Genomic DNA, 16403 nt, shown 5'->3' on the forward strand with positions numbered 1-16403 from the left:
CGTCTGGCGCTAACTCTGTTTTTTCACTTCAGAACTCTTGTTCGATTTTCTATCTTTTGGCTGATTTTCTCTATAAATTGTCTTCTAAAAACTTCGTTTGGAATCATCTACAATCATCAACTCTCTAGTTTTCTAATTCTTTTCTCTCTAAGCTAAAGCTTCTCTCTCTCTCTCTCTCTCTGTTCTAAACTTACCATCTTTTTACAAAATTCCGCATTCACGAGACCTAGATACACCCAGTGTTATTCGAAGTTGCCTCGATGTTGCTTTCGCCCTAAACGTGAAAGGTTTTAATTTCTGATGGTTTGGTCCCAAATCTCTCTTCCAATTATTTAATTAAATTATTTTTTATAATTTTCCTTGAAGTTACTAACGTGTGTATTTTGTTATTAGAAAGAGGTACGAGGCATCCAAGTAAGTGATTTAATGGTTTTTATTGATATTATGATGTAGAAATCATGCTTAGGTTGTTGTTATGATTCCTAGTGTTATGTTAGGGTATTTTGATCTTCCTAGTATCAAGTCTAGGGTAACTTTAATATCAAGTATGATGCCTTTTATTTTCTTCCTAATATTTATGATCGTTAGTATCATGTTAGGGTTAAAGCTTTGATTTTTATTGTTTAGTGACATGCTAGGGTTTGTTATTAATCTTGTTAGTATCATGCCTAGGATCTTGCTATTATTATTATGCTTTATTATTAACATGATGATGATGATTTTTTATGATTATAATTGTTATAATAATTTATTGTTATTATGTTGCTTGATATTTATTGTTATTGCTTGATCACGCCTTTCATGCATGTTTAAAGGGAATTTGGTACTTGTAATCACGCTTAATAAGATAATTAATAATCTTGTTTAGGGTTAATTTGATTATAATTCAAGTTATTGCCAATAATAGGTTTATTTGTGCATTAATATTCAACCAACATAGGTTAAACAGGTTTAGGGTTAATCATATTGATTGAATGTTAGTAAAAAAGCGCACATGAATACGATCAGAATAAAGTAGAGGCCTATTATTAGGGCAGGTTCAATCTCTTTTAGGTTGGATTTGTACCTTCATCCCCGAGTTACCAGTCATGGTTCCAGACCTATTGGAGTTGACGATCTCCATGATCATTAAGGGGTGTAACCTTCACCTGGTGAACGGTTTACAAGTTCCTGAAACTTGTTGGCGTCTCTTTTGCTCTAGCTTCTTTCCCTTTGGACGCCACCGTACTTAAGTGTATGATCACAGTGGGGTTCAAGCCAGGGATAATGCTTAAAATATTCCCTACAAGCGTCAAATTGCTTTTTTGCAAAATGGGAGCCTCCATCACTAATTAACACCCTTGGAACCCCAAATCTAGGAAAAATGATCTTCTTTAGGAGCTTAAGCACAACCTTGTGATCATTGGTAGGAGAGGGTATGGCTTCGATCCATTTTTTCACATAATCAACCACTACCAAGTTATATAGATTTCCACAAGAGGAAACGAAAGGCCCCATAAAGTCCATCCCCAAAACATCAAAAGGCTCTACTTCCAAAATACTTTGTTGAGGCATTTTATCCCTTTTGGTTATGCCACCACTTCTTTGACACCTATCACATTGGGAAACGAACTTGTGGACATCCTTATGCATCGTCGGTCACCACAATAGAGATTGAGAAATTATTTCCACCGCCTTATCAACACCCCCATATCCTTCACATGGTAGTGAATGTCAATTCTAAAGAACTCCTTCGATTTCATGATCCGGAACACATTTTCAAAAAAGGCCATCTCCACATTGTTTGAACAAGTATGGGTCATTCCAAAAGTACCTCCTCACTTCCTTGAAAAACCTCTTCTTTTGTTGAGAAGAAAATTCCGGGGGAATGAATCCACAAGCAAGATAATTGGCGATGTCCGCATACCAAGGGCTAGATGTTGAAGCCATAGCCGTGAGAGTTTCAAATCCTATCTCATCATTGATTGGTACATCATTTTTGTTCTCAAAGGGTAGCCTAGACACATGATCCGCAACATAGTTCTCCGCTCCGTTTTTGTCCCTCATTTACATGTGAAAATCTTGAAGAGAAAGAACCCAACGGATTAGGCGAGGCTTTGCTTCCTTCTTAGTCATGAGATATCGCACCGCAATATGATCCGTGTACACAATGACCTTAGAGCAAAATAAGATAGGACCTAAACTTATCAAAGGCAAACACAACCACTAGCATTTCCTTCTCCGTTGTTGTATAGTTCTTTTGAGCGTCATTAAGAGTCCTACTTGCATAATAGATGACACATGATTTTCCTTATTTTATTTTCCCAAGCACGGAACCCACTACAAAATCTCTCGCATCGCACTTTAGCTTAAAAGGCAAGCTCCAATCCGGAGCTTGCACAATGGGAGAGGAAATGAGAGCTTCGTTGAGCTTATGAAATGCCTCAAGGCAAGCCTCATTGGAACTAAAAACAACATCCTTTTTGATTAATTCGGTTAAAGGTTTGGCGATTGATGAAAAATCTTTGATAAATCTCTGGTAGAAACCAACATGCTAAAGAAAATCTTGTACTCCTGTGATAGAAGTAGGAGGGGGCAACTTCACAAACACCAAAACTTTTGTCGAAAAAACTTCAATGCCATTTTTTTAAACTTTATGGCCGAGGAAAATACCCACTTCGACCATAAAGTGGCACTTTTCCCAATTTAAAACCAAACTCGTCTCCTGACACTTTTTCAAAGTTAAAAAGACAAGTGTCAAAAGACGAGACACCAACACTAAAACTGTCCATGAAAACTTCAATTTCTTTTTCAAGAATTTCGGAGAAAATGGAGGTCATGCATCTTTGAAAGGTAGAAGGAGCATTGCATATGCCGAATGACATTATTTGGTATGCAAATGTCCCATATGGACATGTGAAAATAGTTTTCTCTTGATCGCTTTGATGGATAGGGATTTGGAAGAATTCGAAGTACCCATCCAACAAACAAAAGAAAGCATTGTGTGAGAGTCTCTCAAGCATTTGATCCATGAATGGGAGAGGAAAATGATCTTTCTTTGTATTTTTGTTCAACCTCCTATAATCAATACACATTCTTCACCTTGTCACCGTACGGGTGGAGATTTCCTCTCCTCTTTCACCCTTGATTATGGTCATCCCACCCTTTTTTGAAATTACATGAATCGGGCTAACCCACTTGCTATCAGAGATAGCATAGATGATGCCCGCCTCACGTAGTTTCAAAAGTTATTTCTTGACAATGGAGGTGGAATGATCATCATTAAGATGAATATGATGTAGGTTCAATGGAGGTGGAATGATCATCTTCAAGATGAATACGATGCATGCATAAAGAAGGGTTAATATCCTTGATATCATCAATGATATACCCTATCACATCCTTATATTTTCTCAAAACATCAGGTAGTTTTTCCAAATCAAGACCATCTAGGGTAGCATTGACTATAATAGGGTATTTTTTCTCTTTATCAAGATAAGCGTATTTCAAAGAAGGGGGAAAGGGCTTGAGTTCTACCTTAGGTGGAGGCTTAGAACTCTCCTCCAATTTCTCTTCCTTGGACTCAAGCTCGATCTCAACTTGTCGTTTAACCTCCTCCTTTGAGGATTCCTCCATTGCCATGACAAATTCTTTTGCCTCTTGAGAGTGGAACTCTTCCTTGCATGTAAGAGCTTCTACCATTGGATCTTGAGGCTTCATCATGACCCTCCCCAAGCGATCTAATTCCTCATTCACAACATCAACTCTATAGCATTTTTCAACCATGGGGGTCTTGAGCAACTTAGAAAACTCAAAGACAATCTCCTCATCGGCCACCTCACATGTGATGGTGTTGTTCTTGCAATTGATGACCGCCCCCAAAGTTTTAAGAGCTTCACGTCCCAAGATCAAAGGAGTGTTAATATCTTCCTCCATATCCATCACTACAAAGTCACAAGGCACGTAAATGTGTCCCACTTGAATTGGAACATTCTCAAGCTCTCCACAAGGTAATTTTACCGATCGATCGGCCAATTAAATTGTCTTCCTTGTAGGGATCATCTCTATATTGAGTTTTTGAGAAATGGATAGAAATATTAAACTAACACTTGGTCCAAGATCGGCTAAGGCGCCCCTAGCTTCCATGTTTCTGATTTTTACCGGTAAAGTGAAACTTCTCGGGTCTTTTTCCTTCTTGGGCATCTTGTGTTGGACAAGAGCATTCACTTGATGTAGAACAGTGATAAGATCATTATTTAACTTCCTCTTGTTGGTGAGAATATCCTTGAGGAACTTGGAGTAAGATGGCATTTTTGTGACAACTTCAATGAAAGGGAGGATGATGTGCAAATTCTTCATCACACTAAGGAATTTTGCAAACTTTTCATTCAACTTCCTCTTTGCAAGTCGACCGGGAAAAGGAATCGGTCCATCAAGATTCCTAGCCTCACTAGGAATTGAAGTTGTCTTCTCAGTGCCAAGCTTCTTCTTCTCCGAACCTCCTTCTATCTCATCAACTTTTTCTTTCTCACCTCTCTTATCCTCATTTACACTCTCGTCTCCTCTTTTCTTTTCCTCACTATCCCCCTCATTTAGACCTTCATAGAAAGTTCCTGACCTCAATGTAATCGCCTTGCATGTATCTGGTTTTGTGTTATGAGAAGGGTTAGGTTGTGGTTGTCTAGCTAGAGTATATGGGGAATTGAAAAGAGTTATCTCGGCCAATTGAGATAGTTGTGAATCAACCATCTTGTTATGAGCTCCTATTTCTTGCATTTGTTGCCCAAAAGTTTGCATTTGTTAATGCATGGCTTGAAGGAGTTGAGTTTGTGTGAGCACCGCTTGAGGTGCTTGTTCTTGATTTCTTTGAGGCACTTGGGTTTGATTGTTGTATTAGTTGTTCCTTGGGTAGCTTCCTCTTGGGTTTTGGTGTTGGGATGGAGGTGGAATTTGGTATTGAGGGTTGGTATTTTAGGAAGGTTGAGCTTGTTGGTTCCATTGTTGAGGTTGAGATGCTAACCCGGGTGGTGGTTGTCTCCAAGCTGCTCCACCGCCGCTTCCTCTAAATCCATCTTGCCTTGTGTTGTATGCCGCTACATGCTCGGGGCTCAAACCTCCACAATAAGATGTATCATTAACTTGAGAGGAGCTTGCTCCACCACTTCCACTTGCATTCACACTCGTGTTCAACTTGGAAAGCCCTTGTGTTAGTTGATCAATTTGATGTTGCAATTGATCAACCTTCTCCAATTCATAAATCCCACCTCTCTTTGGTGCATTCCTTCTTCAACCCCCCCAAGAGTAGTTCTTTGCTACCTCTTTGATTTTTGCTTCAACGTGATTTTGGGGGATCTTGATCAATTGTCCACCCGCCCGGCATCCAAATTGGCTCTAGACATGGACTCCAATCCATCGTAGAAAAAACGCATGAGCAAACCTTGATTGTTCTCACGGTGAGGACACTCTTGCACCAACTCTTTGAACCTCTCCCAAGCTTCACCAAGACTTTCATAAGCTTCTTGCTCAAATGATGCGATCTTCCTTCTCATTTCGGCAGTCTTTTCCTCGGAAATAAACCGCTTCAAGAATGCCTTGACTACCTCCCTCCATGTCGTGAGAGAGTTAGGCTTTACTTGCTTTAGCCATTTCTTTACTCTTCCGGTGAGAGATTGCCGGAAGCGATGCATACGAATGTAGTCTTGGCTAACTTCATTAGTTTGCATCATCGCGCACAACTCAAGGAATAAGTCCAAATGTTCAATGGGGTCCTCACTTGCACTTCCGGAAAATTGCTCCGATTGGACCATTTTAGTATATTGGGGATGAATTGTGAAGTTGGTTTCCGTGACAGGTAGCAAAATCCCTCCTAAGAGCTCCTAATCTTCCGGATTTTCGAACTCACGAAACAAAACATCATCTTCTTGTCCCAGCATTGGTTCGCTTTGCGAACTTGAAGAGTATGAATCACTCCCACTATCAACTATAGCACCAACACCTCTTCCCTCTTCTTGATAAAGCCTACAGAATTTTCTCAAAGTTCGGTCGATCTCGTGGTCAATTTGATATGTGGGTGGTCCTTGGGACCTCCTAAGCATTCACCAGAGCTAAGAAAACAATTAGCAACGACAAGTATGATAAAACAAACAAAACAAAAAACAAAAGCAAGTAAAATGACTCTAACAAAAGCAAATGTAGAAGCTAAACAAGCCGCTTCCCCGGCAACGGTGCCAAAATTTGATCGAGGGTTAAATAGGTCGTTAATTTAATACTCTAATCAAATTATTCATTTATATTCCTAAACTACCCTAATGCAAGTGTAGGGGCATGTAAAGGTTCGAACCACTAAGAAAGCTCACTCGTCCAACATTAATATCACTAATGCAAGAGTAAAAAGGGGAATGTTTTTGTCGGTTCTTGGATAAAAAGCACTAAAACTACAAACAAGCAAAGATAAAGATGATTAAAATCTAGAGAGAACGACGCTAGGGGTACTGGGGTGTCAAACATTATTAGAAAGAGGGGAACAATAATGGATATCATGTTGAACATGCCAAAGAACACAAGATTCTACCTAAACAATTCACTCTCATGCAATAGTCTAGGAAAATTAATGAAAAAGGTCATTACTAATTAGGATCATTCTCATGCTTCCTATTAGTTACAATCAAATAAAGAGAATAAAGAAGCACAATCTATAAAACTCCACTTTAACAACTCATTCTTATGCAATCATTAATATAGAGATGATCTTAATTAAGTTCAAATCACTTTCATGCATTTAAACTAGAAAACATCAAATAAAGTGCCACAATAATCTCAAGCTACCAAAAATCATCATCATCCATCCAATATCAACACATATTTGCTACCCCCTTCCCCTAGCCAAGAAATTGGCCTAGAGAAGATAGATTAAACATAATATCAAAACTAGAAATAAACTCATGAAACACAAAATAAAACATGATTAAGAACAATGAAGATAATAATAACTAGATGAACTAATGAGGTAAATGAAAATAAGCAACAAAAAGGAAAATAAATAAAGCTAAAAGAAAGGATTAGAGATTACTAATGAGATGATTAATGAAAGATGAAAGCTTGAAGTGTTGCTTGATTGAAGATTAAACTTGACCAAAGTTGAATACAATTAAGGAAACTTGAGTAATAATCCACTTTGTCTCTCTAAGATTAGGGCTAAATGTTGATAAGATAAAAGATAATTACAAACTTGAAAAAGGGGGCTATATATATGCATCACAAACGAAGCAAATAAAACACGAAGGAGAGCCCCCTAACAAGCAGCCACGCAATCTCCAAACTGGTACGGAGCTGCTTAACCCAGCATCCCGTGCCCGCGGCATCCGATACTGCGCCCGCGGCTGAAAGTAGGAGAGGTCGTGGTATAAAATCAGGGGAAAAAAGGTCCTTGGTACTCCGCGTCCGCGGCTTCAGGTGTCGCGCTCGCAGGTCAAGGAGGAGAGACCTGTTCCAGGGCGTGGCACGGCATCTCCGAGAGTCCTATCAATCTTAAACAAAAAGATTCGCGACCCTTGGCTCCGCGCCCGTGGCTCCTACATGGCCATCACACCCTCCTTGAGCATCTCATTTCCCTTCCATAGATCGATGTGCATCTATAGGTTCATCCAACAGGGCCAATAACTTATAAAACAACGAAGGAACACTAAGAAAACCAAAGAAAAGGGGAAAAGGAAAGAAAACACGAGAAGGGATAAAAGAAAGCAAACCTAAGGTAGAAAGCTTAGAAAAGGCTCAAACAAGTGCAAATGAGGGTAGAATCCTTAGAGAAAAAGGATAAAAGAGTGGCATAAATTCCACTCATCAAAATCCCCATCACTTGCCTCTTGCTTGTCCTCAAGCAAGGAAAACTAGAACAAAGAGACAAACACAACAAACATAACATGACATGGTTTATGAAAACCAATCAAGCCTCAAGGTAGGAAATCCTCCATTTGGACTCAAACGTAGAGACATTCATCAAAGAATACTTACCTTTCTCAATTTAAAGAGGGAAAACACGTTATAAGATGCTCATGGTTGCAAGAGACAAACCTAAGCTAAGCATAAAGAACTAATGATTTCTTGGAATATTCTTTTCTTGTTCAACTTTCAAAACTATACTCGAACCAATTTAAACATCTTTCTTGCTCATATCCAACACTCATAAAACTCAAACCTCACAAGCCAATGCTTTACTAACTACAAGGGTTGGTAGAACATAGACCGATAGGTTTGGAATATGGTTAAGTCAAGAAAGGGAAATAAGGCTCAAATTGGTTAGCAAGTAAGTTGATGAAAAAATGAAAACAAAATTTGTAACCAAACACAAGGAAAACAAAGAAAAATTAGAAGAAGTGCCCTTTTCCTCCTCTAGAGTTGTTTGGTCACGATCTTGGGAGCTAGAGGCCAACACAAAGATTAAGATATGCTTAGTTAAGGATCCTAAATGCTGCTCACACGATTGATTAAGGTTAGAACAAATGAAGCTCACACGGGATAGGAAATAAGCAAATACCAACAAAAGGGAATCCTATACACTATAGAAAGCTACACCATCTTACCATTTTCCCGTGAACTTGGGGTTCAAATGTCCTAAAAAGTTCTAAATAGTGCTACCTTAGCTTAAAATGTGTCTAACTTAACCCTAAGCATTCTCAAATCGTCTAAATCCTCATCAACTAGGAAGATAAGCATTCAAAGACATATAATCATGAGAGGCACACCAATCCAAATGAATGAGCAAATTCCAAATCAAAATCATTTCAACTTGTCATAGTCATGTTTGTGACACAAAAGGGAAAAGAACACAAAAGAAAGAGGAATTGAAGTGTAGACACCTAAAAATGTTCCCGTAAAACCAAACCCGATGATGAACAACCTTTCACCTCCATTATTGGTCGGGTTCAGTATTTAATCCCGAGAGTGCTTAAAAAATCGTATTTAATTAAATCTAATTTTTGAATAGTCCATGGATCAATCTTGATGTTTAGTCAAAGCATAGTTTTTAATTTCAGCCCAAACCCCTTTTATTTTATTATTTATTTTGGCCCAAAACTTTTAATTTATTTTATTTTAAATATTTTCTTATTTTAGCCCAAATAATAATAAATCACAAAATGGCCCGAAATTATCAATCGGCACATAAAATGCTATACGAAATTAGGGTTAAAAATGAATTTAGACGGAAAAATGGACTGAAAACTCCCGCATCACGGCAACAGTCCACCGTGTCACGGGAAACTCTCCCTTCTGATGGTGGGGTTCCTCGTGACACGGGACACCTGCTGTGACACGGGGGTTTTTGTGTCCTTTCCGCGTAAACCCTTAACGCATTTTCTCCCCCCCTTCAGCATATATTTCCCGCGTCACACAAAAGTACACCGTGTCACGGGAATGTTTCCCGTCTGACGGTGGGATTTCTCATGTCACGGTACACTTTTCCGTGTCGCGGTATACTTTTTTAGGGTTTTTATCATTTTAGGGTTCCGTGTGTTCCCTCAGCACATTTTTTCTATAAATACCCCTCATTTCTGATGTACGGGGCATCAATTAATTCTTTATTTTTCTCTCCTATACGCTCTAGCCTAAACACTAGACTACCCTTCGTCTTTCAAAATTCCTTCTACAAGCACTCCCAGGAGTCCATACTTTACTCGTGGTTCTGTACTTAAGCCAAGGCGTGAAAGGTAGAACTGTTTGAGGGTTTGGCCCCAAATCAACTCTACTTCATTTAATTTAATTTAATTATTATTTTATTATTATTTCCTTGAAATTACTAACTCGTTTATTATTTTGTAGTTGCAAGCAAACAGAATCAAAGTAAGAATTATGTTCCTTTTATTTCTATTATTTTTTTAACTATTTTATATTGTTGGAATTATTGTTGAATTGCTTCCAATATTAATGTTGATTCTATTAATATTTATGATCACCATATTGCATGTTAAAGGGAATATGTAATTGAAAATCACGACTAATAAGATATATAATTTGGACAACCGGTTTAGGTTCCTTTTTAATCTTGTTATTTAATCAAGTGATCACGATATTTAAGAATTATGTGTTGCATTAATATTCAACCAATTTAGAATAATAATAGTTTAGAGCAAATTGAATCTTTGTTTGCATGACTTTGAGATCGCAGGAATCATTTTTCACTATAAGAATCGAGTAGAGGCCAATACGGGCGAATGTGACTCCATGACTCACTTCGTATCATCATCCCCGATCCTCCTTTCGTGGTTCCGAACCATATAGAGTAAGTGATCTCATGGATTATGAATGGGATGTAACCTTCACGGGTCAATCGTTGTTGCCTATCGTTGTCCCTTCATTAGTAGAAAAATAGCATTAGGCACCCCCCATATGGCACCGGTTCAAGCCAAACCGGTGCCAAAAATCGGCCCAAAATTGGGCGGGTGTTTAAACACAGGCAAAAGGCACCGGTTCAACTCAAACCGGTGCCAAAAATAAAATAGGCACCGGTTTGAACCGGTGCCAATCAAACCGGGTCTTTTTCAAAAGATAAAAAACGCGGCCTTAGTTTCCTACTTCTTTCTTCTCCTTCCTCTCTTTCTCTTTCATTCCTTTCTAACCCGACATTAGAGACGAATTGAAGAACAACGAACCTCCCCCTTTTCCCTCCACCACAGCCGCCACCTTCACTGGCCACCGGCCTCCAGCCACCAGCATTGTTCGAATTGAAACACCGCCCTTAATTCTCCCCTGCCCTTGTGCGAATTGTCGAATTGAAACACCGCCCTTGTACGAGTTGAAACACCACCAGCATTGTACGAATTGTCAAAAACTACCGCCCTTAATTCTCCCCAGCCCTTGTCTTTTCCCTTCCATGCCCTTCTCTGTCTTTCACTGGCCTCCAGCCACCAACATTGTTCCAATTGAGCAGTAGCGCACCGCCTCCAACTCCGCGCTGTTCCCTCCACCAGCGCGCACCGCCTCCACCTCCGCGCTGCCTCCACTAGTGCGCACAACCGCTGCTACCTCCACCAGCGCGAGGGTCGTCCTCAATCTCTCATCCCCTTAGCTTCTTCCACCTCCAACTAATTTAGGGTAAGTTTTTATTTTTTTGTTAAAAATTGAAAAATTATTTTGAAATATGTAATTCTATTCTTTTCAATAGAATTTTGAACAATTATTGTTAAGAAAATTAAAGGCAAGGAATGTATATATATAATTTTACCCTAATTTTTTTAATTTTTTCATTGGTTGTTTATTTTTATTTAGCAATTTTGAATACATAATACACATTAGAGTAATTTTGTATATTTAGAGTAATTTTGAATACATATTATAGATTAGAGTAATTTTGCATTACCTTGCTCCTTAGTTGAAAAATTTGTATGTTTTAAAGGGTTATTTTGAGGTTGATTTAATGAGTAATTATGAATATAATAGAGATTAGTAAGAATATTACTTAATTAGTTGAGTTTTTGTATGTTTTAATGTGTAATTTTAGGTTGTTTTAATGGGTAATTGTAATATATTAAAGAATTAGTGACCTTGCTACTAATTAGTTGTGAATAAATTAGAAAATTGTGAATAAATTAAAGAATTGTGATTACATTAGAGATTTGTGAATAATTTAGAGAATTGTGATTAAATTAGAGAATTGTGCATAAATTAGAGAAATAAATAGTGATATTGCCACTTAATTAGTTGTGAATAAATTAGAGAATTGTGAATATATTAATTAGAGAATTAGTGACGTTGCTAATTTTTGTTTTTTTAATATATAGATTAATATGTGAATTGAAGCACGAGTTTAATTAGCTTGAGGACTACATATTGAGCTCAAGTGGGTAGTTGCTATATTGGTATGACTTATAAACTTTACTTAGCTATATTTATTTCTATTTATCCATTTAATAAAAGTTTATTCATGAAATTGCAACTTGTGTATTGTTTAATTGCAAATAAATACAACAATATATAGAATACTTGCATCATCATATGCCTAGATACCCGTTCAAGGCTTTCTCATTAGGAGAAAGTCTTGAATAGTCCCCGGTTGGGACTGTTCTTGAATGTGTACTCTCACTTAGGTGGTGAATGTATGTTTTCTTTTCGATTTTAAGGAACATCTTGGCTTACCATTTCCTCACTATGTTCTCTGGGTACATATGTGGGTAATTAATTATCTACATCGTGTACTTGGAGAACTAGGGGGAAATGCTGCCGGATTTTCCTTAAAATTGGAAAGTTGACATACATTCACTAGTGAGAGTAGACAATCAAGGATGGGTTAGGTTGGAGTGATAAGGACCCTTTGAAAACATGCATTTTTTCACTATATGAATGGTATATTCACGTTTTGTACTTGAATTTGATTTACATAAAATATGTAGCACTTACACATTATAAATTATATGGTGCTATATATGTTTAGAGACAATTTACTAAATGGAGAAGGATCGTGGTTGGATGTATGGTAGACGCGATACATTGGAATTTTGGAATAGGGTTCAAGAGTTTTGCGAGAGGGCTTTAGCTTATCAACGCAAACTGGGTGGCAAAAGCCTTTATTGTCCTTGTGTTGATTGTAATAATGTGAATGTGGTCGATAGTGTTGAAATCATTAGAGGTCATGTATTATGTCGTGGGTTTAGGCAATTATACCATGTGTGGATTTGGCACGGAGAAAGTGGAGAGTACAGTCGGGATCTTGATCGGAATGATGTGCGTGTTAGAAGCAATGAGATTCAAGTGGACGAGGAATACGAGAATGATGACTATATTGTTGATAATGGTGAGGATGGAGCCGATGATGATCAAGCGGATGAGGTCGAGGATGAACAAGTGGATGAGATGTTGCATGGTGTTGAAGGTGAAGTGTTTGAGTTATTATCGGAGGCTTCCAAAAACCCTTTTTATCCCGGGTGCAAAAAATACTCTAAACTATCGGCCGTGCTAACACTTTTCAACATTAAGTCGAAGCATGGGTGGACGGACATCAGTTTTACTTCTTTGTTAACCGCATTAAGTGATATGTTGCCTGATGGGAATGAAATTCCTAAGTCTTACTATTACGCAAAGAAGCTCATGTGTCCCTTTGGTTTGGAGTATAAGAAGATACATGCATGTCCTAATGACTGTATTTTGTATCGAAATGAGTATGAACAATTGCAGGAGTGTCCACGATGCAAGCGGTCGCGGTAAAAGCACATGAGTTGCAATCCTGGCACGGAGGGACCTCCTACCAAGGTGTTGTGGTATCTTCCCATTATTCCAAGGTTTAAGAGTCTGTTCTCAATACCAAAAGACGTTAAAAACTTGAGGTGACATGCATAGGGAAGAAAGAAAAACGGAATGCTGAAGCTTCCAGCTGACTCTCCACAGTGGAAGAACATTGATTTGAAGTTTGAGGAATTTGGTTATGAAGTCAAAAATTTAAGGCTTGGGTTGTGCACGGACGGGATGAATCCATTTGGCACTCTTAGTACCCAACACAGCACATGGCCGATACTTCTAGTGATTTATAATTTGCCTCCTTAGCTATGCATGAAACGTAAGTATGTAATGCTTTCATTGCTAATAACTGGTCCTAAGCAACCTGGAAACGACATAGATGTTTACCTTGCGCCGCTTATTGACGACTTGAGAAAGATGTGGGACGAAGGGGTTTCCGTTTTCGATGCTCATCAGAACGAGATGTTCACATTGCGTGCAGCCCTTATGTGGACCATGAATGACTTCCCTGCATATGGCAACTTGTGTGGGTACAAGGTCAAAGGGAAAAAAGCATGCCCCATATGTATTGATGACACATCAAGCGTATATCTGACTCATTCTCACAAAGATGTCTACCTACGGACTCGAAGGTTCCTTAGGCGTGATCACCCGTACCGTAGGCAGAAAAAGGCTTTCAATGGAACCGTGGAAGGGGATACTGCGCCTAGACCATTAACTGGTGCTGAGATTAGTGCTCGGGTGAAAGGGATACGAACGGTGTTTGGAAAATCAGAAAAAACTGTGGTCTCAGTTGCTCTGTTTAAGAAAGAATCAATGTTTTGGAAGCTTCCGTACTGGAGAGAACATGACGTTAGGCATTGTCTTGATGTGATGCATATAGAGAAGAATGTGTGTGATGCTCTTTTGGGGACGCTTATGAATATCCCAGGCAAAACAAAGGACGGAAAGGGTGCACGGTTAGATTTGAAAGAGATGGGGATTCGTCCAGAATTGTGGCCTCAAGAAAAGGTTAGAAAGGGGAAGAAGCCGAGAATATAAGATGAAAATGTTTCGAAAAAAGGGAAGGAGAAGAGCAAGGGAAAGGGAAAGGCCAAAGATGCGCAAAGAAGAAAGTTAAGGGTAAAGGGAAGGATGAAAAGAATTATTTACCCCCGGCTTGCTATACATTGTCAAGGGTAGAGAAACGTATGCTTTGTGCATGTCTATACGGCATTAAGGTTCCATCAGGGTACTCATCTAACATGAAAAGATTTGTAACCTTAAATGGAGAATTGAAGCTAACAAGTATGAAATCCCATGATTGTCACATTATGATGCAAGCATTCCTACTGATTGCAATCCGTGGTATTCTACCGAAACACGTGAGGGAAGCGATTACAAGCCTTTGTTCGTTTTTCAATACAATTTGTAGCAAAGTTCTTGATCCTTGTACACTAGATGCTTTACAAGGAGATGTGGTTGTGACTTTGTGCAAATTTGAGATGTATTTCCCACCCTCATTTTTTGACATATTGGTTCATCTGATTCTTCATTTGGTGCGTGAGATTAAGTTGTGCGGTCCAGTGTTCATGAGGTGGTGCTACCCTTTTGAAAGACACATGGGTACATTACAAGATAAAGTACGGAACCGGGCTCACCTTGAAGGAAGTATGATGCAAGGGACAGTGGGTGAGGATATAGGTAACTTTGTGGCGGACTACATAGCCTTGCTCAACCTATTGGTCTTCCTACTTCTTGACATGAAGGTAGACTTGATGGTCATGGCACAATTGGGTCGAAACGAATGTCAGCCGACCGAGATCATTTCTTACAAGCACACCTTTATGTGTTGCACCATGTTTCAGATGTGCACCCATATTTAGACGAGCACATGGCTAGTTTCGTGACGAATTTCCATCCAAAGGTGAAAGGGCACTTATGCAGTTGCATAATAAGAGGTTTGTTGATTGGTTTCGTGATTGAGTAATGAGTGGATTGAATGATACTAATGTGACCGATACAGTACGGTGGCTTGCGTACGGTCCTAGGGATGATGTCCTTTCATTTGATGGATATGACATCAATGGGTACACTTTTTGGACCGAGGGTCGTGATTTGAAATCTTCCTCCACCCAAAACAGTGGTGTAACTCTTGTGGCATCGTCAAGGGAGTTTGCAAGTTCTAAGGATAAATCATCTGTCGATGCAGAGTTGTCATACTATGGTCGAATTCAAGAAATATGGGAGCTTGATTATTGTAACTTCACGGTTGCTATTTTTAAGTGTAAGTGGGTTGATAATATCAGGCGTAACATCAAATATGAGGACTTTACTCTTGTAGATCTTGGCCACTTGAATGATAGTGCGGAACAATTTATCCTTGCATCTCAAGCTAAGCAAGTGTTCTACGTAACTGACCCAATGTATTCAAAATGGTCTATAGTGCTAGCTGGCAAAAGAAGAATTCTAGGCATTAGAGATGTTGAGGATGAGAAAGAATATTATGCGTTTGATGATTCATCACCTTTCACTGTTCCTAGACCTGTTGTACTAAATGACATAGACAACGAAGCAGGTTATATGCGATCAGACCACAACGAAGGAATTTCAGAATGAGGTAGTTTGATTAAAAGTTAGTAATGGTTTCATTGCAAATATAGTGTAGTTATCATGTATATAGGAGCATAAGTAGGCGAAAATGACATATTTGTAGTTTGAAATTGCCTAAGTGTACTCATTATCATGCATATACAAGGTTATAGGACCATAAGTAGGTGAAAATGGCATAAATAGCTTCTACTTAACCCAATTCTTTTGTTTTGTGTATGAACTAACATTTATTCATTCTAACAACCTATATTCAATATATTTAACATGTTTGTAGTTTGAAATTGCCTAAGTGTACTCATTATCATGCATATACAAGGTTATAGGACCATAAGTAGGTGAAAATGGCTTAAATAGCTTCTACTTAACCCAACTCCTTTGTTTTGTGTATGAACTAACATTTATTTATTCTAACAACCTATATTCAATATATTTAACATGTTTGTAGTTTGAAATTGCCTAAGTGTACTCATTATCATGCATATACAAGGTTATAGGACCATAAGTAGGTGAAAATGGCTTAAATAGCTTATACTTAACCCAACTCCTTTGTTTTGTGTATGAACTAACATTTATTCATTCTAACAACCTATATTCATTATATTTAACAT

At 38.4% G+C, this 16403-nt stretch overlaps 1 non-coding gene across 1 annotated transcript; it reads left to right on the forward strand.

Annotated features, from left to right (window-relative positions):
* The first annotated feature begins 5423 nt into the window (after positions 1-5423).
* Positions 5424-5531, forward strand: LOC145565256 (small nucleolar RNA R71). Its single transcript, XR_014094998.1, has one exon. It is a non-coding gene; the product is annotated as a small nucleolar RNA R71 (small nucleolar RNA).
* Positions 5532-16403: the final 10872 nt, after the last annotated feature.

This window comes from Chenopodium album, chromosome 1 (assembly GCF_948465745.1).
Source record: "Chenopodium album chromosome 1, dcCheAlbu1.1, whole genome shotgun sequence".
In the NCBI taxonomy this organism is placed as follows: Eukaryota; Viridiplantae; Streptophyta; class Magnoliopsida; order Caryophyllales; family Amaranthaceae; genus Chenopodium; species Chenopodium album.